At 48.9% G+C, this 22,703-nt stretch overlaps 1 protein-coding gene across 2 annotated transcripts in view; it reads left to right on the forward strand.

Annotated features, from left to right (window-relative positions):
* Positions 1-22,703, forward strand: part of ZHX2 (zinc fingers and homeoboxes 2) — a 67,870-nt gene that overhangs the window by 29,246 nt on the left and 15,921 nt on the right. The window contains exons 3-4 of one of the 2 annotated variants that reach the window (XM_080583626.1): positions 20,775-20,860; positions 22,071-22,204. The gene's annotated coding sequence lies outside the window, so the exon portion shown is untranslated. The remainder of the gene's footprint in view (positions 1-20,774; positions 20,861-22,070; positions 22,205-22,703) is intronic. The other variant, XM_080583627.1, reaches the window with a different exon arrangement.

A 22,703-nucleotide genomic window follows, 5' to 3' on the forward strand; every position in this document is an offset into this window, starting at 1 on the left:
GAGGTGTTTAAAAGCAGCCCAAATCCCATTCCATTTTTACCCTCTTCTGTGGTGATACAAATCTATGGTTACTTGGAAATCAGAATTTTGTTTCCATTTATATTTCAGTGGCATACAGCCTGTTTTCTGTTACACCAACACGAATCTATTTGGGCTAGAGCAGAATAAAACCCCAAATTGAAATCAGCCTGAAAAAAAGAAAGGGCTTTGTTATGTTAAGAGGAAAGAAACCGAGTCCATCAGTGTTCGGAAAAAAGACGTGGTAAAAATTGCTAAATAAATACCTGGCAGGCATTCAGAAATTGGTAAGCAGAAGCCCAGCAGTAGGGAATCCTGCTTCCAGCTTTTTGTGAGGGATACCAGCACAAAGTCCTTTACTGGGAGAAAAATGTCATGAGATTGTGATGGTGTTTTGGGTTTGTCCTCAGTAAGTTCTGTCGTCTGTAGTCTCCCTTTGAATCAAAAGTGTTTTCTCCCCACTCCTTGGTGTTTAAAGTGCCACATGAGGCCTGCTAATCGAGCTGTGGGGTTTATTTTTTTGTCCGTCACTTAGAAAGCATTGCACAGAAGGGGCTCTGGCCTTGTTCTCTACAGCTGTGCTGGCTGCAGGGAGCTGGTGTAGGGGAATAAATTCAGCAGAAAGGTGCCACGTTACACGTTGTGTCTCTCAAAGTATATCCATCCATTAGAAACGCTGTTCAAGCAACCTTCTCTTTGAGATGAGCATTTCATTTTCTCTGAAGTAGGCAGCGTTAAAATTTGGCCTCTGCTCTGCAAGCACCTCTGAAGCCCTGACAAATCTGTGTCCTAATGCACCCATGCGGTGCTCGCTGCTGCAGAAGGAGTAGACACGGGGACCTGCCCGTGCTGTGCTCCAGCTCTTCAAAGGCAGCCCGCTGGCCCAAGGTGGATGCTGTCTGTGTTGTTAAGTCAAAGCAAAGCAGCGATGCAGGAGGCTCTGATATATCGTGGCTGTGTTAAGAGGGTGAGAGATAAAACAGAAGAGCAGGCTGCTTGGAAGCTGCCCAGGTAACTCGTGTATGGTCTCAGATGGCTCTGAAATTATTGCAGTGAGAGGTAGTCATTTTTCAGCGGTGGAAGGAGACGTAAATTCCCATTTACTTGTGTTCTAACGCTCTGGCATGTGAAAGGCTGCTTGACCAAAGCCAAGAAGAACTGGGCAGCGTGAGATGGCTGCAGCAGGGCAATGCCAAATGAGAAACAACACGTAGAAGGTAGAGGAGAAACCGGAGGTGGAACATCTGCTCTCTGCATTACCCTCCAGTGTTGTCCTGCAAAATGCTTCAGGAGCAGGCATTCAGCCTGGAGAGGTGCGATGGGGAGAGGGGAGAGCTGCTCTGCCGGGCAAGTTCCCTCCATGGGGTTTTGTTCTTGTGGGAGAGAGAAGGGACCAAGCCCTGGGAGGATGGAGCGGGAGAGCTTTCTCCGGGTCAGATCCACTTGAGGAGAAGCATCAGCGGTATCACAGTGGTGTGGCTGCTGTCTTATGCCAGGATGCTGGGGGGGGCGGGGTGGACAAGGTGGTACCAGGGCAAGCTGCAACGTTGGGCTGCTGAGACATGGCAGGCCTGGCAGGAGAGCACGAAGGGCAAAGAAGCACATTTTATGCACTGGAAAAGCTTGGAAAAGATAGCTTGGAAATCTTACCCATTTTCTGTCAGCACTCGCAGATGTGTAACTGTGAAGGAGATTCCCGTTGCAGGGGGACCTTTCTCTGCCAGATACGATTTGGCTGGATTTGGGGGACTTCAGGCTTTTTTTGGTGGTGGTGGGTTTTTTTTTGTTTTCTTGTTTGTTTTGGTTTGGGTTGGTTTTGCTATTTGCAGCTTGAGCAATGAGTTGACAAATACTTTCTATCAAAGCCCTGACAGCGGGGTGTCCTCTGAATACCAGCGCTACGCACAGCGCTCAGGCGCTGGATGGTGCCCTCGGCCCCCAGCCAGGAGAGGGTGAGGAGATTTCCTCCGTGTGACATCAAGTCCACCTCTGTCCTGCGGCCAGGGCAGGGAGGAGGACAGCTTTTCCCAAGTGCTCAGCACCTCCTGAGCTTCGCTAAGGCCAGGGCTGATGCTGCCTGGCTTTCCAGCAGCCCCAACGTGGCTGTCCCTGAGGACCCAGTCCGGGAGGCATGAGGAAAGAGAAGAAAGCAGGTTTTGTTCCATTCTTCGTATTTTTTTGGTAGTGTCTCTTCTTCCTTTTCTTTTCCATTAAGCATGATGTCACTAATGACATCAGTCCAATAACTGCTTGCGGTTGTCATAGTCACAGCCTGTGACACCCAAACAAAGCAGCAGGAAACCAAGCTGCCCTACAAATGCGGTAATATTCACCACATTCCTTTCGATTAATAACTACGTGATTAGGTATTTAGTTTCCATTAGGAAAAATAAAAAATAAAAAAGGAGTGGGGGGGCTAAGAGAACAAAATGAAGTCGCTGCGAAGGGGAAGGTTGTCCCTGACTCTGAGCCACGCAGCTGCACTTCTGCTTCTGGTTCCTCTTCCCCCAAACCAGCGTTGCCCTGGGACCTCGACGTTCGACTCCCTCCTGCAGCGATTCCCTTCGGCGATTCCTTCACGGTGGCACCGTGGCACGGCTGAAGGCAACAGGGGAAGTCCCAGCGCCTTCAATGCGAGCGGTGTCCCCAGGGAAAAGCCTCCCAGGGCAGCAAGTGCCCGTCTGTTGTTTTGAATCTGTAAAATAAAGAGATTTTGGGGTGAGGGGCAGGGCTGCTCTGCACTTGCAAGGTTTCTCCTCTTCTTGGGAGTTTGCACAGTTGGCCTGAGGGTCGGAAGGGACCCGCTGCAGGACAAAACTCCACCGGTTTCTGAAAACCCTTGGCAGGAACAGATGGGGAGTGGATGCTCTGGTGGCACGATGAGAAATAGGGGGCTGGCGGGGAAGGGGCTGTTCCACCCCCTCACCGCCGCCATCCACACTGCCCACACCAAGCCCCCCCCCCGGCCCTGGACACCCATGGAGACGTGCACGCCCCCAGCATGGCTTCCCCAAAATCCGTGAGCTCGTGGCTCCTGTGCTTGGCCAGGGTCAGGAGCCAACCCCGCCGAGCCGGGGGCAGAGGCCGGCAGCGAGCGCTGCCCAGCTCCGGGGCCACAGGCGCTGGCGGGGGGGGGGGGGGCTCATTATATAATAGCTGGAGGTTGATTAATATGCCGTGAGTCAGAAATGCTGGGGTATTTTAGCTTTCTCTAGTTGCCACGGCAACGTTATTTTAACAAATAGCTTTTTAATATTTAATTAAAACTCAGCTTTTGGCAAGCCGGGGTAGGAACTATTACAATCGCTACTACAAAGGGTTAGCCGTGGGTTTTGGTGGTTGATTTGTGTGGGGTTTTTTTTTTTTTTTTCCTTCCCCCCCTCCCAGATCTGTCAGTTTCGCCAAAAAAAAAAAATAAATCACTGTAATTCATTAGTTGTGAGAAACGTGTGCGTGTTCCCAAGACACAAAGCAAATGTGATGCAAATCCGCAGCCGCACTTGACAACCGAAGGTTGTCGCTCCTTTGAATGCCCGGTGCCAAGCTGGCTCTGTCGGGACAGGGCGGTTTGATGGTGTTTATTAAGCGCTGCTTTGTCGCCAGACTTCCTCGCTCTACCTTTGCCTGCCGGGTGAGATCATGCCCGTTTTGTTTGCTTCCGTGCCAGGTTGGATGCTTTTTCCCTCGCCAGCTTGTAGAGGCTGGTGCTCGGGGCCAGACCGGGCTCTGGACCCATTCCTGGTCTTTTTTTAGGTGAGCTCCTCCGCTCCCCGGTACTGCGGCGGAGACGAATGAACAGAGAACTCGGTCTCAAGAGGAAAATAAATATTTAACAGCTCTCTTTGTAAATACCTTTTATTTATAGAACGGTTGCAGGTTCTGCCGTGCTTGGTGAGCGGGGATGCTTTTTATGCAGGAATTCTGCCTTGAGGGACTCGGTGGATACTTAAAGTCATTTGTGATATAATAATGAAATAAACGTGTCGGTCTCGTGGGATTCCCTCACAACCCCTATTTGCTGTGATTAACTCCAGTATTGCACACTTCGTCTCCATTCTCATCGCATCGCTTCATCTCGTACCGAAATGTTATTTGGAAATAACACCTTTATTTCCTGGAGGGAGGGAGGGAGGGTGGGGAGGCTGTTCAGTGTTTTGACTTACGCAGAAGAGTCTGAAACTAGAGGTGCCTCCATCACGTATCACCATCACGTCTCGCCAGGTCCCTCAGTTCCCAGAAGGCTGGCACAGGGCTGTTATCTTTCCCCCTTCCAAGTAGCATGGCTCATCTCTGAGACCTAAGGCATTCCTTCCTATTTGTGCTGAAGGCACGCTATTGCGACAGAAATTGTAGTACTGCTGCTGTAGTCTTGCAAACAGTGCTTTGGGCAGTTCTTTGAAGCATTCTTCTGGGTTGCATCCCACATTTCTGTGGCAGGCAAAGTGTCTAAGACTCTGTTTAAACCTCTCTGTCAGCTGATGGCCGCCTCGAGGAGCCCAGAGGTGACCCTGGGATGCGGTGGGAGATGTAATTAGCACAGGGTCTCTCGATGGACAGTGCCAAGCAGGGGAGGTGACAGGCCTCGCAGCCACCCTGGTCAGCTGCTGGCTGCTGTGGGCTCTGGGGAGGAATGAGCTCTATATCCTACCGCTAAGGAACCGCAACTTCCCTGCTGCAAGATCAAATTTGCCTGGTTTTGTAGCAAGCATGGGTCTCAACGTGGCTTGTAAAGCATCGGCCAGAGCCACTTTCGCTGGTGAATAGAGGGAGGTCCCGCTGTGCCAGGGACAGCATGATGGGGAGCACGGTGCTGCCCAGGTGGAGGTGGCTGCAGAGGTGAGCAATGGGTGCCGGGGCCAGGAGCAGGACCTGGGCTGCGAGTGATTCAGGGACTTCATGATGTTTCCAAGCATCGTGTTGTGCGGCAGGTCCAGCTCGTTCAATCTGCCCTGGAAAACAGCTTTTGAGGTGGGAAAAAATCAGTTTCTCTAGGAGGGAAGAAATAGGGAAGAGAAACTTCATTTTTGTTTGGGTAGATGTGTCACACAGAGTCTTCCTGAAAAGGCAGATGGGATTGGCACAGGGGAATAAAAGCTGTGCCACAAACACAGACTGCAGTGGAAGAGTTCAACTGCTCCCCAGCAGAGCCTCAGCACCTGGGCCATGGGTGAGCTGCAGTGCAAGGTGCCATGTAGGTTTTCAATTTGCACTAAGCTCGGACTGGCACGTCATTTTGGGAGGCACAGCATGACCTCCGGCAGACCAAAGCAAGACCGAGTGCCCTCTGTCCTTATGAAGGTTTAATATCTCTGCACACACTTCGTATTGCAAGTCAGTAATCTGGCCCAAATCCCCATCTAACCAACCCTGGAGTCTCTCCCCCTCCCCAAAACCCTCACTCCCCATGCTTAAAGCCAGCCCAAGGTTTGCTTCCTTTCCTCTCCGCTGGTCCCGGTTGATTTAAAACCCACGCTGCTACCTTCATGTCTGCCTGGTAAGTGAGAACAACAAGGGATGGAGTAGAGAGCCAGGTAAATTGCAAGGAGGCAGGTGGGAAGTGACAAAAATCACAACAAACTTCCCCGGAGCTCCCTGTGCTCCCCAGGATGCAGTCCCCCCACCTCAGCTGCCGCGGGAGGTTTTTGGTAGCCTTGTCTTCTCGGGGACTGCTTGCTCCCTACGGGGTCTGCTGGAAATCAGAGGGAGCTGGCACCCCGAAGGCAGGAGCACTTAAATCTGCAAGTCTGCTTATGTATTGGAGAGCACGCCCTCGTCTCGCAGCCCGGCGCGTGCAACGGAGGTGAGTATCACAGGGTTTGCATCCCAAGTAGCTGCCTGCGATGCAGCTGTGATACTTGCATGGGTGGTGTGTGCTCAGGCCCCATCTCGCTGCTTTCGGAGCTCAGGAGGAGCATCACGTACGCGCCGAGCGCTGCGCTGGTGTCTGAGCTGTCTCAGTTCTCCCTGCCAGCGTTAGTCACGGCTCAGGTGCAAACAAACCCGGCGCGTTTCCTGTCTGTGCTCCTCAAAGCGTGCTCAGACCGGGCTGTAGCTGCGCGTGCTGCTCCCTGACACCCGGCCGGGCTCGCGAGGGATGGGTCCAGCCCCAGCTGGGTCTCAGGCGGGACAGTGAGCGGGGGGGGGAGGAAGAGCAAGGGCAGCACCCGGCAGCTTCTCCAGGAGGAGGCCCGAGGTCCTGCGGCATGGGGAAGCGTATTTGTCACCAAAGAGGCTGTTGGTTTTGTGTTTGGTTTTTTTTTTTTTAGTTTTGTTCTAAAATATTCTATGGTCCCTATTCCTGGTGCAGCCTTATTCTCCAGTGTTTTTGTTTTGTTTTGTTTTGGTTTTTTTCTGAAATAAAAGAGCCCTCTGAGTGACCATGGCCAGACCATTTCTCTGGTGTTCAAGGAGTGTAAGGAGCTGCTTCCTGCTCTGACCCTGCTTCTGGTGGAGCCGGGAGCGAAAGTTCAGAGGAATTCAATGAGCCAGGATCAGCCCCTTCAAAAATACTTGGGCAGCACTAGGAGAAAGCACTTGTGAGCAGGTGAGAAGCAGCTTGCATCTGCCTGGGGTGGGGGAAGGCAGCACACCCTTGGTAAGGGCTGCTTTTGTACTGAGCACATGCCTTTTGGCGCACATTAGGGACAGAAACCTCAGCATCCTGCAGCTGCAGCGTACCGTGCAGCCCTGCCTCTTGCAGCCGTACGTCGTGCGTGGCTCTGTTGCTGCAGAAATCGTGCCGCTGCTCTTCCTAAGATCCGAAAGCGACTTCGTTCCCTGTCTGTGAAGACCTGAGGGTGCGTTTCGTGCGTGTCACGAGGACGGCTGAGTATCTCTTTCCAGCCACGTCTGGCTGAGTAATTGTGTCACTTGGATCGACTCCTGACTGCGGCGTTACGCTTGGGCTAGTCCTGAGGTGGCGGGGAAGTCGGAGGGACGCGTGTTAAAAGTGGTGCAAAGCTAGCAGAGCCTACAGCACCTCGTATCATCTTGGTGGCTATCAGGTGGGTTTTGAGCCTGGGAAGCAGGCGGGGATGTGATGAAGGGAGAGGAGGGAGACGGTGACCTCCACAGAGCTGGGTTTCCAGGAGGAAACCCTGTGCCTCCGGCGATGGCCGGGGTTTCCCACAGCCCCCCTCCTGCACGGGGTCTCAGTCAGGTCTCGTCGGCCCCTCCTGCAGCCACCGTTTCGTGCCATGGCCGCGTTTGCAGATCCCCTTCTGCTTGGCTGCACGCCGCTTCTTGGCAACCCAGCTGCCCTCTCATCCTGCCTGCGCGTGATGTGATCGCTTCCTCAACCTGATGGGTTTAATGGGAGGTCTTCACAGCATATAAAAAAATCCTGGTAGGCTGAGCTGGTGAATTACACCCGCGAATCACAGCCCCTGTGCGCCTGTTTCTGACACCTCCCTTCCGCAGTGTGTCTCTTACCTCCCAGCCGGTGCGCTGCTGTGCCCAGCAGGTCTCTGGACAGCCACAGATACCTACTAAAGATGTTGCTTCTCCTCCTAAAAACCTCACTGTGCTCTGTGGCGTATCCATAGCACTGGGCTCAGGTGTAGTGGCCTCCTTCGTGTCCACCTGAAGCACATGGCTGCAAATACAGTGACGGTAACCTCAGTAATGAGGTTTGAGTGATGGACAGCATCGACAGCTGTTGGAAACCCCCAGTCTGTTGTCCCAGCCCCTGATCCGAGTCTCCTTTACAACATCTGGAGCGTGGAGGCGACTTGATACCAACCTGGTCACTGACACCCTCCGTTAAAGCGTGCTGCTTCTGCGGCGCTGTCAGACCCAGGAATTTCACAACCAGCAGTGGTTTCCCAACACAGCCATCCCTACCCACAGCATTGTTTCTGGTGGTGCCTTGCCGATGTCTGCCCAGCAAAGTCTCCTGGCGTGTGATGATTGTTACCGTGTGCTCACGTTTTGTGTGATCACAGCGATTGTTCAGCACCAGGCCCATTTCGAGGGGGAAAACACCTCCTTTTCTGCAGACCCATCAGTTGTTATCGATCAGATCATTTTCTTTTCCGGGCGGCTCTAACAGGGTTGGTCCCACTGACACCATTGGACTCAGCTCCTTGTGCTCTCTGCCTTTCCTCCGACGCTCAGGCCTGAGATCTGCAGAGAGAGGATGGTCCGGGTGTGACAGTGATACTCAAAGGGTTCGAGTAACTAGCTGCGCTTTCCCTCGTAGATAATCTAAGAAGGAAATTATCGGATCTATTGGAGTGAAGGAGCCCGTTGCCCTGTTTGCTTCAGCGAGACCGTGCAGCACCTCGGTGTGTGTCCTGGCTTTTTCCCTGGCTCTTGCCCCTTTGCAGGAGCCTTGGCTGGGGTAGCAGTGCAGACCCAGACACCGCCGTGGTCAGCATATTTGCAGCAGTGCTCTGTCAGACACCTGTATGCAACGCATAGGACCTCAGTTTTTTTCCAGGACGTTGAACTCCTGGGGGGTCCCATCAAATGGTTTTGGAGACCTGGATCCTGGCCCCATCTGCGAGTTAGTCTGTGGCTGCTTTGCAAATGCTGGATTTTAGTCCAGGTGATCAGAAGCCCGGCAGTGGGGGGCTGTGAATTCCTGGGAGTGAGTTTGGGGGTTTGGTTTCCGTTATGATTTAGTCAAAAAGGACGACAGACGGCACGGCTGATCCACGCACACTGCCCGCCTGTGGATCCTTTCTCACGGGGACTGCTGGGGGCGACTGGTGTTTCTCGGCCACTCCTTGCCCCAAAGCCTCTTTGGTAGAAGCTCGGTGCCAAATTGTTTTGTGGAAATTCAGCACAGCAGCAGTTGGATGGAGGTGAGCAGGTAGGAAATCTAGGAGGGTTTCCCCTCAGCAAGGGCTGAGGTCGCTGTGGTGGACACCTCTTGCCCTTTGCTCTCTGCAGGGCAGAAGCACCCTCACCTCTCTGCCTTCGTTGGGCCAAAAGGGGCTGAACAAAATCTGTCTGACTGCACGAGTGGGAATTCGTTGGGTTTAACCTTCAAACAGAGTTGCCTGTGAGGAGCTATTAGCACAGGCAGTAACGCTTGATGCCGCTTGTTGTTCCTGAGCCACCGATTGTAAAGCATCGAGCTTATTGCTCGAAATTACTATTTTTGTCATGGTATAAATGGTTAGTAGAGAGTTTTGAGGAGTATGTGTTGACTCATGGGGACAGCAATATTTAGCACTTGCTTTTTTTTTTAATTTTTTTTATCTTCAAAGCAGTTTACAGCTAGTAATCCTCCTAACTCCTCTTCGAGGAAGGAAACAGTGTAAACTCTTTGGGGCAGGGATTGGCGCTTGTTTGTCTTTGTAGCGCTGAAGTTGGGATTGGGGAAGAAGTGTTGGTCTGGGAAAACATTCTCACTATAAAAATCCTATCTAATTATCATACAGAGAAACCATTCTACAAGAATAGCTCAAAAATGCTGGAGAAGATGTTGGGATCGGGACATCTCCAGTGCTAACAGTTAAATGGTATCCTGTCTTTCTCAGATTTATGAAAAGAAGTTTTATCTGTCTCGGGAGGTTTTCTTTTGTTGTTTAAAGTTCCATAAATCTACATGGGAGATCTTAAAATTGGAGGGGGAGTGTGTGACTAACTGAGGCATTTCTGAGTTAAGTTGTAACATGAAACATAAGAAAATAAAGGTTCTCTTGGCTGGTTGCATTAGTAGGATATATTTGAACCAGTGTGTTGCATGTCATTAAACATATGGTGAATCACATCTGACATACATGCCAAAAAGAGTCTGAGATAATGGGACCAAAATGTCATTCAGTATTCACGTAACAGAGTAATTTCCTGGAATATAATCTACCGGGATTGTAAAATTAAATTTGAAAATGTATCCCCCTTTCTATCTTGCCCCTTGCAAAATAAAACCGCCAGAAATCGTTAACCCCTTGTTTGTTCTTGCTGCAACTTGTGAATATTAAGTTTCCTATTGTGTCTCGAGAGCCTTTTTCTGCCCCAGCTTCGCCTGCCCGAGGGCAGAGTCTGTGCACATCCGTGAGCGCTGTCCCTGCGCGGCCCAGCCTGTGCTGGGTGTCTTCTGCTTTGTCCTTCGCGTCTGCCATCTGTGCTCTCCTGAAGCGGTGACCACTTTGGGTAACATGGCTGCTGCGTGTATTGTAATGGACGTACAAATGTGCTCTGGGTTTGTTTTGGCTTCATAGGATCTATTCGATTAAAAGGCGTTGCGTGTAGTTGTGCGTTGCGTGCAGCTGAGTGTACCATGAATCTATTCTGGCTGAAACAGGGATGTTCTCCAGGGATCTTACGCGTGTTAGGAGAAAGTATAGTCCAATTATTGCTAACCTGCCTTTATGCTAAACTTAATGCTAAACTGCATTAGATAAACTTAAGAGATTGCTGAGGTTGTAGGGTAAGGTTTTCTGAAAGCCAGGCTCCAAATCTGCTCGGTCTGTCTCCAGTCTGTGTTTTAAGCGTTGACTCCAGCTCCTAGCAAACGTTCTCTAACTTCATCGGTGTTAGTCAGGCGACTCATTTACTGGGAACTCTTACAGGCTCCGGTCTGTTTACACAGTCCTTATTGAATTAGGTTGGAAAAGCACTGTGGAATTTCAAAGAAAAGCATTGTGGATTCATGATCTTTCCTTTTTTGTAGTCCTTTTGGAGGAGGATGCCTGAGGTCTCTTTTCATACACGTGTAGACGCAAATCACTGGTGAAAACGTAGCGGAGAAAAGTCTTTTATCAGTGTTGTCTCGGCCGACCCTTGTCCCCTTGTCCCCTTGTCCCCTTGTCCCCTTGTCCCCTTGTCCCCTTGTCCAACCCAAAAAAGACAGCTGAGGTGCAACCCAACGCCTGCTGTTTTCATTATTACTTACAAATCACCCTTTTTCCCCTCCGGAAAACCCTGTGCTATCATCCATGCCGTGATATACATGCATACACACACAAAGATAAACTTACAGCCCACCAGGATGAAATCCGTAGTAAAATCTTACATGTAATATCATCAAAGCTCTGGTTTAGGCAGGGCAGATGGAGCTGCCCTGCTGACCTAATGCCCATTAAAAAAAAAAAAATCTGTAGCTGGTGTCAACGGGCTGCTTTCTTTTTCTTTCTTTCCCTTTCTTATCATTTCTGTGCTTTCTCTTTATAAGAACTTCAGTGCCACATTAAAGAGATTACAGGTTCTTTTCATCTTTACCTTTTTTCCCCAAATTTTACTTCTTCCCTGCAAGCCTCAGGGGTTTTTGTTGTTTTATTATTATTATTATTATTTTATTTTAAAGCAATTGATTTATAGCTCTCCTACCTACTGGGAGAGATTGACCCGCTACTGAGCATCTTCAGACAGCCCTTCTTTTGGGTCACTTGGGACTGGAAGCAAACAGAGGTCTGGGTTCAAAGGTGTTTCTTTCCTGGTGGTACTTACTCCCTACAAAAACAGCAATGGCATGTGCTGTTCTTGTATAGTTTGATAGGTATCGTGTGTGTATGTGCCTGCATGTTGAAATTGGGTTGTCCGTGGAGGAAAGACTTATTTTTCACTAATAGATTTCTTGCTTTAGATCTGGTAAAAAACCTCAAATCATTCCTTTCCCCTCTTTCTCTCCTAGTATGCTTTTGGTGTTTTTTTTTTTTTTCTGTGTGTGTTTTGGGGATTGTTTTTTTATGCAAGCCTCAGACTGTGCTTTGATTCTTCTGAAACATCGGCCTTGGATCCCATCTGAAGCTCCTTTTGGTGGGTTAAATGTTTTGTGGCTCTCCTCAGTTTCCTGCCCCTGTCTCTGTCTGCACGTCTGGGGCAGGAGGCAGAGCAGGGACGTCTTTCACAGCCCCAGCTTCTTGTGTGCCTGATGGGCCGCGTGGGCCATGCCCTTGCTCAGCTTTTGAAGCACTGAAAAAGTATCTTCGGGTAGTCTGGAAAAGGAGAGTTTTCAGTTCCTGCCATCTGATACCAACTCAAAATTGTTTCATCTTCAAAGGAAGAAACTTGAAGTGCCAGGGTGGCTGTTTTTCATCCTTCCTAAAGGATGAGTCTGACAGCACCAAATTTCCTTGGCTGAGTCTATACTGGTCCAAAAACACCGACCTCAGCAGTCAGGCTGATTTATTCCACAAAAGGAGTAAAATCTGTCCTGTTCTTGTTTAAATTCAATTTCGAAAGAATGAGATCTAGAATTAAAAACAAATGATGAGAAGAAAACAGAGCATCCTTTTTTCACTCACCTTCCTAGATCTAATATTAAGGCTCCTCTCCTCACTCACTCGTGCAACAACAGCTAAGACAAAAGTCCCATGGACGTAGCCCCTGAACTCTTTTATTTAGTGCCGCCTCTTGTCATTAGAAAACAGCTAGAGATGCCACGTCTGAGCCTTGGCAAGTGACAAAAGAGGCGAGCAAAGATTTAGGTGGCAGCTCCGTTCTGCAGATGGCTCAGGTTCTGGTGACCTACCTCCTTTTGCCTGTCCCTCCTTGGCCTGGCGTGGTTTGGATGCAGTTGACCGATGTGAACTGATGTGTGTCTGAAGAGGTTTGGGAGCGGATTTCAGCAGCCAGATCCAATTTCTCAGCAGTGTTGTGTGCAGTTGTGTTATGTTTTGTCATATTCCCTTTATTTTAATAAGTGTTACGAGAGGACTCGTCTGCGATTGACTGAGGATTTTCTATTACATTTCTGTAGCCTTTTCATGCTCCGTGGCTGTTGTTCCCATTTTGCAGTACCTCGCCTGGGATAACTTCTCTTTGGAGCTGAAATCTTCCAAAAGGAGAGCAGAGGCACAGCTCACCCAGTCCCGGGCCTGTGTGAGTGGGAAGCGGTTTTAAGGCTTCTTGTTTGTTCCCTCTCTCCTCTGATATTTACCCTTTAATTTACTGTTGTGAGGCCACAGGAGACACCAGGGGAATTGAATGCATCAGGTCATAGCGGGCACAATTGCTTCCCAAGGCAGGAGCACCCTCCCTCCTCAGAGACTCGGCAGTATTGCTAAAGGCCACACAGATCAGGAGCTCCGTGAGGAGTTTGTCCTGTTCCTTCTGACTGAGCTTTTCAACCCCCTTCGTGTTTTGGTGGGGGTGGAGAAGGCAAAAGGAATCAGGGAGGAAGCAGGTCATGGAATCATAGAATGGCTTGGGTTGGAAGGGACCTTAAAGATCATCTGGTTCCAACCCCCCTGCCCTGGGCAGGGACACCTCCTACCAGACCAGGCTGCCCAAAGCCCCATCCAGCCTGGCCTTGAACACCTCCAGGGATGGGGCATCCACAATTTCTTTGGGTAGCCTCTTCAGCATCTCTTCTATGAGACAAAGAAATGATGAAGAGAAAAGGAACTTTATGAAGAAAAGATAAAAAGTAATTCAAGAATTCACCGGGGGGTAGAGGGTCCTCTTTCATGTGAGGAACATGCAGTATGCCTTGATCTAATCCCCTGAACATCACAGAAGTCTTGAGACAGCAGTTGCTTTAGGAAATGTTTTTGACCAAGTGTTTCAGTGCCAGAAGGCAGCTGACCTAGGGGAGCTGAACCTTTCTACATAAATGCATGTTTCAACGATGCTTTTGTCAGGAAAGTTGCCTGAAGCCCATACTGGCTTTGAGAGAGAGAATGGTTTGAACACTCCTTGGAGATGTGGTTTCAGGTCTCTGCCATCCCCAGCCTTAACCGCTGGACTATTGTCTCTTTCTTCCCACCTTATTTGGATTTTGGGGTTGGGTGATTTCAGATAACAACATCAGCTCTTGCTTTTTTTCAGCTGTGGAACGTAGTTTTTCCTAAACCTCAGAAACTGTTGTGCAACTAAACTTTCACATAAAGCCTCGGGAGAAATAACCCTGGATGGCTCCAGCCTGGGTAATCGGAGCACTTAAGGCAGAGTCTTGCAGGTGATAAGATAGAGAGGGAATGCTGTTGGAAAGAAGGAAAGGGGACGAAGTCCTTGGGAGTTGGCTTGAGTGTCAGCTTTGGATCCTGAGCGGTTCAAGAAGGATCACAAAGGATTTGGCTACATGGCTAGATTGAAGAATATCCAAAGATGAGGCATGCCTGGAGGACTTAGCTCCCACAGATGTCTGGGGGTGCTGAATTTCTGAAGTATTCATTAAAGGGCTGGGGAGGGGGGGTTGTTTCAGAGGAAAAGTTGTGGTTGCGAAGGCGAGTTTGAAGGCGCAGCCCGTGTTTAATTGTGCTGCAGCAGCGGCGGGTCGGTGCTAGCAGAAGACGGGGTGCAACCTCCAGCGATGCCTATCGGAGGCAGCGAGGGAGCTCACAAGCAGCCTGCTCGCAGGCTTGGCTGCCCACACCACCGGCCGTGTCCTCAGCCAAGGGACATCCCCCAGTGAGCTCCTTGCTGTGGCATGTGGAGACCGTCGGGGAACATGGCCCAGTTGCCTTAATTCTGCTCCTTCCTGGTGCGGAGAACATTTTTGGGGCTGCAAAGGTAATTTTCTGTGACGTTTGGAAAACAAAATACACTGAACGTGCTTTACAGAACAAGCAAACCAACCAACCTGCAAATGACCAAGTGGCTGGTTAATGGTTTGAGCCAAGGTCGCTTTCTTGGGTGTCTTAGTGGTAGGATCACCAGGCTGGACTTGGCCAGTGGAGGTTTTTAGCACGCTCTTTCCCTGCCCTCCTTCATTTTGCAGCGAGGTCCATGCAGAAAAGCGCACTCGGAGCTGGTGGGTTGCCATGGCAAGAGCTGCCACATCGCACGGAGCTCATAGCAGGGTTTTCGTTGGTTATTTGTTTTAAAGAGAGAGAAATTTTCACAAACGTTGTAAAACTGGGAGACGAACTGAATTAACGCAAGCTGGTCACAAAATCAGCGGTTCTTGAAATCATGCAGTTAAGAATCTTTCTTTTTTTTTCTTTCTCTCCTCCCTTGGAAGGAGCGCACGTGTTTTGGCAAACAAATCCCGAATATTAGTGTCCCGCTGGATGTCGGTGACTGGTTGGTTGGAGCCTATTTTGCAGCACACAGGAAAGGGGGGAGGAGTGTTTGCTGAAGTCAGCGGGGATGAGCGCATGTTCTGGTCGCTGTGCTGCAGACCTGTTTCTGGCCATTTTCGTGCTTTTCGCGCTTCGTGGCCCTGGCAGGCAGCACCGTGGATTAGTAACATACTGTGTCGGAGGAGATGTGAGTTCGAACTTCTCGCAAAACTTCACTCTTAGCATGCATGGGCTGAGTGGAGATTATTTCTGTGCCAGCACCACACGATCCCTCTGAAATTTTGGGGTTCTTCTGGCACGGGCGCTTCATGAGCCGTTGCTTTCTGTGCTCGTTGTGCTCAGGGTTTTGCAGGATTTCCAGCTCAGTTTGGCTGGAGAGGCAGCCAAATGACAGGTTATTTCGGAAACAATCAGACTTAGCACTTCTGTCATCCCGTCCCTCCGTGCGGACGGGACCGGAGCCTGCATCCCGCACAGGGCATGGGCACAGGTTTACACTTTCCTTCTGACTTCTCTTTCGCCTTTTTTTGAAAAATTCAGCAAGAAGATAATCCATGAGACCGGCAGGCAAGGGAGAGCTTCGGGGTTTGAAGCAGGAGGGGGAGGTGGGCTGGGAAAGAGCACGAATCATAGAAAATAAGGAGAAAACTGAAGTAATGAGGTTTATGGGATGTTACGAACTCAAGCTCAGGTCTTGCTTTCCTTCTGTTGACCTACATAGCAGCAAGAGTAGCCGCCTTCTGAGTTGATTCCTATTTTTGTGCTTCTGCCTTCGTATGGCTTCTTTGCGTTGCATTCTGATGTCGTCTCGTTTGGAGAATAGTGATTAGATTTTTTTGCTTTTGGGGGAGAATCAATTATGTATAAGAAAGTACTCAAAAATCATTCCTTCAGATACTTTTTAATGGAGCAAAATTGCTCAATGGAAGATTTCTGACATACCAAAAGGCAACGTGAAATAATTGATTGACCTTGTAAGAGGCGACTAAGACGTGTTCCCCTAGGGAGATATTTTTTATGTGTATAAACCAGCCTTGGCTTTTTCAACCAAGATCCCTCCTACTCACCAGAAACGGGAGGAGAAGAAACCCAGTTTCAAAAAAAAAAAAAAAAAAAAAAAAGGATTTAGACAAATATTCCTCAGTAAGACACTGTTGTAACGAGCAGTTCTCTTCTGCATTTCTGAAGTATTGCTCAAGAGCCATTGTTACAGTTTGTTCATCTGGACATGCTATGAAGTAGCCGGAGGGGGATCCAGGGAGACAAAAAGGCTGATGCTTGTAATGACTCCGGCTCTGTGCAGGAAGCAGTGAGTATGCCCGAATTAAAAATGTGTGGGAGGAGACAGGAGGAGGTAACTGTCAAGTACACTTCGTTGTGTTTTAAGGTGTCCTGATGGCAAACGGTTACACTGGTAAGAAAGAAATGAATGGAAGGTTTTGCCAATTCTTCTTGTTGTCGTTGGCAGTTTATTCTTTGGCATGGTAATAATCTGTCTGGGTGAAACATTGTCCCTCTGTGGTTTGGGAGTGTAAGGAGCATTCCAGCCAGATGCCAAAGCATCTGAACTTTGTGTGTTCCAAATCAGACTCGGTTTTGGAAATGGGAACTGGTTTGTTCTGCGTCCCGTGATGTTTTAAATGAGAAATGGAAGAAACGAAATGTGCCCTGTTTTGTGGCTCTCTCTGTGGCAAAAGTCTGCAAAGGTGTGGATCAGGCTAGTCTGATCGTACTTTAGGTGTCGCTTAGCTGTTTTTAGTACGTGGTCAGATCTTATGAAACTTCATTTACTTCCAAAGATGCTTTTCACTCTCTTCTGCTTTTTTCAAAAAGAAGCACTGTTTCTTTCAAACTGGGATATTAAATAATTTGGGAGTGATCCAGTAATCATCTCTTCTGTGTATTTCATGGGTGAAATGAAAATACGGAGACACTCCGTCCTGCCAAGTCCCACTCTTCTCCAGCAGCAGCCGCTCAGGCTGTGCTCACCCTCCATCCCCTGCCCCACCACTGGCATCTTTTCCTGGAGCTCCCAGGTGCTGGCAGCTCCCATCCACAACCCAGGCACCTTTCTTGCAAGAGCCAGGACAGGGAAAGGTGGGACAGGCTGGATTCAAAGCCCTGCTCCAGCCCTGCTGTGCTGACATACACACACAGGCTGGCAGATTTAGAGCAAACGGAGAAATGTGGCACGGAGGAATAATGTTACATCACATCTATCTGCCACGTTTCTGGCCTCGAGGACAAGAATGTACCTGGAAATCGGAGAGCCTTATGCTGGAGGTTTTGCAGCATCCAGGTAGCGAAAGTCCTGCGAAGAAGCTGGAGGCAGAGCTCTGACACTCTCGGATCTGCTGTCTGTGCTGCTAGTCAGGTTGGAGTTTGCAGGAATTCGTGACCCAAAAAGCAGTGACTGGCTCCCCTCTGTCTCCTCTGTCCCGCAGTACTCGCTGTGGGAAGAAGGAGGTAACGTTGCGGTAGCGGGGGAGTGCTTCTGGCCCAGCCATGGAAACCCGACAGTGTGTGACAAGGGGGAAGGATTGCATTGTGCACCCAGGTCCTGGCACGAACAAAGGTCCTTTGTGGCCCTGCCAAATTCTCCCAACAGCAAAGCTGTCACTGTGTGCAGAGGGCAACGGCTCTGCCCTGTGACAAATCGGAGAAGCAAAGGGTGATGTGGTGAGGAAAAGGGAGCTCATTTGATCCGAGATCCCCAGGGCAAAATGCATTTCTTTGCCATCCTGCCTAGTAGGCGCCAGGAGGGACGCTTTGTAACCTGCACACACCCACCTGAAATCTCAGCGTAGGGCAGAGCAAGACAGGCCTTTTCCCCATAAGCCAGCATGGTTTAGAAAGGCTTTTTAACTCTGTGTGTTTGGGTTTTCTTTAAAAAAGTTGTATGTATGATCTGTGATTATCCTAAGGAAGGTAAATATTTATATTTAATATTAGGGTATTAGTTGCATATTAGTTGGATGACAGAAGTTAGAACAGCAGTACAGAACAATAATGTGTTATTTCGTGAATAACTTTATCTCCAAGCTACTATTAATTTCAGACTTTAGATGGTGTGGACATCAGGACCATCAGTGATGCTTCTGCTGATGGATAACGAATGCTTGGTGGCTTTGGTCTTGTATGAGATGCCTTAAATACCCAGAAGGCCGGGAAAATGTTTTGTGACTTGCAGTGGAAGGGACGCGTGCAGATGTTTCCAAGGGTCTTGTCAGACTTGCTGTTTATTGTCTCTTTGCCTTTTCTGCTGAACATGTGGTAGGTCTTCTGCTTCTGCCGTACCATCCATAGGATTATATAAAGCAAAGTGTTTTATATGGATATGAGGTCTGGGTGCTTACTAAGAAAAAGAGTGATAATTAAATACACCTTGAAAACAAAATGATTAAATAAAAATTGAAGCCTATAAGGGAAAAATGATGTGCAGAGGTGATCTAAACAGTAATTGCAGGAGCCCTTTCAATTACCCTTGACTGAAAGGCATGTGGGAAGTGTGGGTAAACTCAGAGCAGCTTTGGGACAGGACTTCCAAAGCCTTCAGAGCCAGCAAGAAAGAACAAATATATTGGCAGTACCCACAGGCTTTGGATGAGAGGGGGTTGTCATGAGAAGGTCTTCAACACATGGAAAACCTCCCTAAAATACTGGATTTTCCAGAATTTAGGCATATATTTATTTATTATATATTTATTTATATGTTTTAAATATATGTCAAGGCAGGAGAATTACTGAGCTGTAGCATTCAAGCAAAGGAAGACCAGGAGGAATTGGTGCAGCTTTGCTAGCAATGTATGTTGCTGCAGCTGCAGAGGAAGGTAACTTTGAGCTTCTGTAAGGACAGAGGGATGTCAGAAGCAGAGGGGCTTCTCTGCAGCCTACGTGCAGAGACAGGCTTCTCTGCAGCCTGGGCTGATGAGTGATTTCTAAGGGAAGGCAGATAGTTCGGGCCTTTGATCTTCAGACTTATGCTTTTTGCACAGAGTTGTGGTGGTTTTGCGTCTTCAGCGCTTGTTCACTAGGACCTAAACTAAGAGTCCCAGCTCCTTCTGCACTGGCTGTTAAATATTTTTAACTCATGAGCCAGGAGGATAATCTGAATTTATGGGAGGATGGAGCAGTAGCCTGGAGCACAGACCACCTGGATATAATTTCCAGCCCTGCAGACTTCCCATGTGACCGTGGTGGGTAGGGCATGATTTTTCGCATTGTCTTTACTCCATCCCATTTGGCAGCAGCAAGCTGTAAATTGGCTTGGCCGTTTAATGAAGCCTCAGCCACGATCTCTTCATGCCTTAATTGCCCATCTGAGCAATGGGGATAACGGCACTGCCTTAATTCACAGCCCTGCTGTGAGGATAGGTGCCTCAACAGCCATAAAGCCTTCAGATGCTGGGCTGCTGGGATCCTCTGAACACCGCTGGTCATTAACTACCTAAGGCGGGCTCCTACATGAGGAGAAAGGCCCTAAAAAATCTACCTGTTTTACACACTCGGTGGACATCATGTGTTTGCTGTCAGAGAAGAAACGGCTCTGAATGGGGAACTACATTTTTCATGGCGTGAGGCAAGGCCGCTCTTGAACTTTAAAGAAGTAGAGCACAAGAAAATGTAATTTAAAACGTGACAGGATGAGAGTTTTTTACACCCAGGTACGCAGAAAGGCCCTCAGCAGAACCATCAGCACCAGGGCTGGACGGAGACAAGGAGGTCAGGTGGATGGATGCGGAGCACTGCGTAGGCCGGTGCTTCTTTTAAGCACCTAAATCCTCATAACCAGCAGCCATCGACTTCCTTGTGAATGGGGACGCAGAGGTGTGACCTGCTGGTTTTACACCTCGCATGGGCGAGCGTGGGGGTCTGCAACACGCTGTCTGACCCGGCCGTGGCATGGGTGGTGGGGTCTGTCTGCACCCCCAGACCAACACGTGGCATTTCAGTGTGGGGTTTTGCCTCAGGTTTGCCTCCTCAGTTCATCAGGGTATTGAACCATGTGAGTTAGGCCAAAGGCGGACTCTTCATCTGCTTAAAATTGGAGCTGTCTTGAAGTGCCTGGGGCACCAGGTTTGTCTGATATCCCCCGTTCACCTGGGGGACGCTGAGTGTCCAGGTATCTGAAGATCTGGCTCGCAGTTTTTGGGGTGGTTCGGTTTTGAAGGTGTGTTGAAGTTCCTGCTTCTGGGAATCTCAAGGTGAACGTTTTTGTACATTGCTGTGCAAGCCTTCGGTGTGGTGGGCCCCCAGGCACTGCTTCATACCCCAAGCCCTGCTTTGTGATAGTTTATGGCACCGTAGCTCAGGCCTTTCCATTCAGATGGAGAATATTTTTAGGTATTATAATTGTAAGCCAGACCTAATGTTTTTAAATGGGAAATTACTGTGTTCTGAAGCTTTTCTTGGTGGTGCCAAGGTTCAGACTTCATAGACAGTGTCAATCTGAATGACAAGAAGTGATAGCCATTGAATTCAACGGAGCGCAGATGAGTGGAAAGGGAAATGGGGGCAGGAGAGAAGAACAGGAGGGTCTGGGGAGCAAGGTTAAAACCATGCTGTGGGAGGGAGATGTTACACCAGTCTGTTTGTGGTGTTTTCTCCTCTGATCTGTACTCCTCATCTGGGAACATGAAGATACACAGAGAAGCCCTTGGGGGTGGGGGGAAAGGGAAGAGGTGCAGTGACTCACCAGCGTTGTAAATCACAACCATCTGCGTTTTTCTACCACATCTTGAATGAGTCAAAGGGGGAGGTGTGTGGCTATAGACACGCAGGTTACTAATGTTTTGTGTTAATTGTTGAGCTCCTTCCTCTCTTTTGGGAACTCCGTAGACTCCTCCAGTGCTGCTGCTGTGTTGGATGAGGCTGATGCAAGGGATGCTCCCCGTGTCGGACAAATAGTGTTGGCCACACATCCTGTAAGTCTGCCTGTATTGCCTCTGTTGTTCAGGCTCAGCACTCTGGTTGTCTGGATTTCTTCTTTTCCTCTCCCTCAAATCTAAACCCTGCTGAGAAGCGGTCACCAATTGTCTCCTGCCCTCAGCCTGTGTTCCTTCCCCTCCATCAAGTCCTCTGGGCACTTTTCGCTTGGTGTTTCATGCTGTGATGTGTGCTGCCTGTGTCAGGAGGAGAGAGATTTAGGGGCTGCTTGTAGAGAAATTAAGTTGGGTTTTGGTTGTTTTGGGTTTTTTTTTGAGAAAGTTAGAGCTTATTTCTGTCCTGAAGCCACGCAAGAAGAACACCCAGTATGCACATGTGATTTTTGTTTGCCCTATGCAGCTCAAAAGTGTTTGTGAGGGCCTTAATTTTACTTGAAAAACTTGCTGCTCAGCTGACTAAAGGATGGGTGCTGTGGTTCCCGGGGCAGGAAAAACTGCTGAGGGAAACGAGCAGTGTGAGAAGTCCTGAAGCAGGAAAACTTCTGTGCTATTGCTTAAGTTTTGCAAGTGTGTAAAGAAGTCAAATGCCTTGATTCTGTAATCACCCACCTTCTTCCTCTTTGCAGGCATTTAACTGATAGTGTCCCTATAATAACCATAAGTCTGAACAGAGAGAATAGATAATAATAATTGAAATATATAGGAATATATCAATATATAAAGCTGTACCCTGCCTAGGTGGAGGATCACAGGAAGGAAGAAGGGGACCAGACATTGCTGTTAAAACGTGGTTTATTTTTCCCAGCGAATGGGAAATGATTTCTAGAAGTCACTAGAGGAAAGAGCACCACTTTTAACTCTCCTAGGAATTGTTCACTCCTTAAAGGCATACCTAAAAATAAAATAAAATAAAATAACTCACTGAATATTCAAACAAAACAAACTGGTTTTAATGTGTAAAATCAAATGTGGCTACATCCAGGTTTTGGCCATGTAGTTGAAGGTACTGTGTACAGATAATTTTTGTTTTGTGTCTGTGAATCTCTTGTCATCCCACCACATGGTTCTACATAAAAGCTCAATATGAAGAATTATTTAAATCCAGCGACTTTAATCCACTCCAGTGATGAGGATTCAGTGAGCTGCACAGACAAGTAATTAAACTAATTAGAATGAATGTTTTTATAGTGTTTCTATTTCTCTCTTAAGAAATCTGTTGGTCTTTATTTCTCTCTGATGAACATGCAAGTACCCACCCTAGGAGTAAACATGCTGCTGATTAGAGGAGATAATTTTGACATGGTGCGTGACTAATCTCTGGAACTCGCTGCCCCTGAAAGCCATCGATGGAGGGTGTTGGGAAGAGGCTCAACCCCCGTGCAGGTATTGAACAACTGCTGATGCATCCACCAGTGTTTTGGGGGGGGGGGGGCGTGATTCATCCATCCTCTTGCTTGGAGGAGGTCACACTGCATTTTTCCCTCCCCAGCGGGAGAGCGAGGCCCCAGGAGAACACCCACCAGCACCTTCTGAGTTTTGAGCATGGGCAGCTGCAGACACCACAGGGATTTTGGAACCCTTCCTTCCGCGTGTGGGAAGCAAGGGATATCCTCTCCCCTGCTATCAGAGAGCACCAGCAAGATGTGTGTTCAGTGGGACCCCAGGGCAGATGCATCTTGCAGAAGCACACACCTTGAGGGAAACAAGTTCATAATCAGTGGGAGGCACGGCCCTTGTGTGCCAGTGGTGGTTGCCCACATGCCCCATTTGGTCTTCAAGCTGTAGGTTGCCAACCCGTTTTCCAGAGGAGATGGCAGTGGCCAGGAAGCGAGGAAACCTGGATGTTGTCCCCATCTCCAACACAGGTGCAAGACCCGAGCAC

This window comes from Anser brachyrhynchus (assembly GCF_964034855.1).
Source record: "Anser brachyrhynchus genome assembly, chromosome: 2".
NCBI lineage: Eukaryota > Metazoa > Chordata > Aves > Anseriformes > Anatidae > Anser > Anser brachyrhynchus.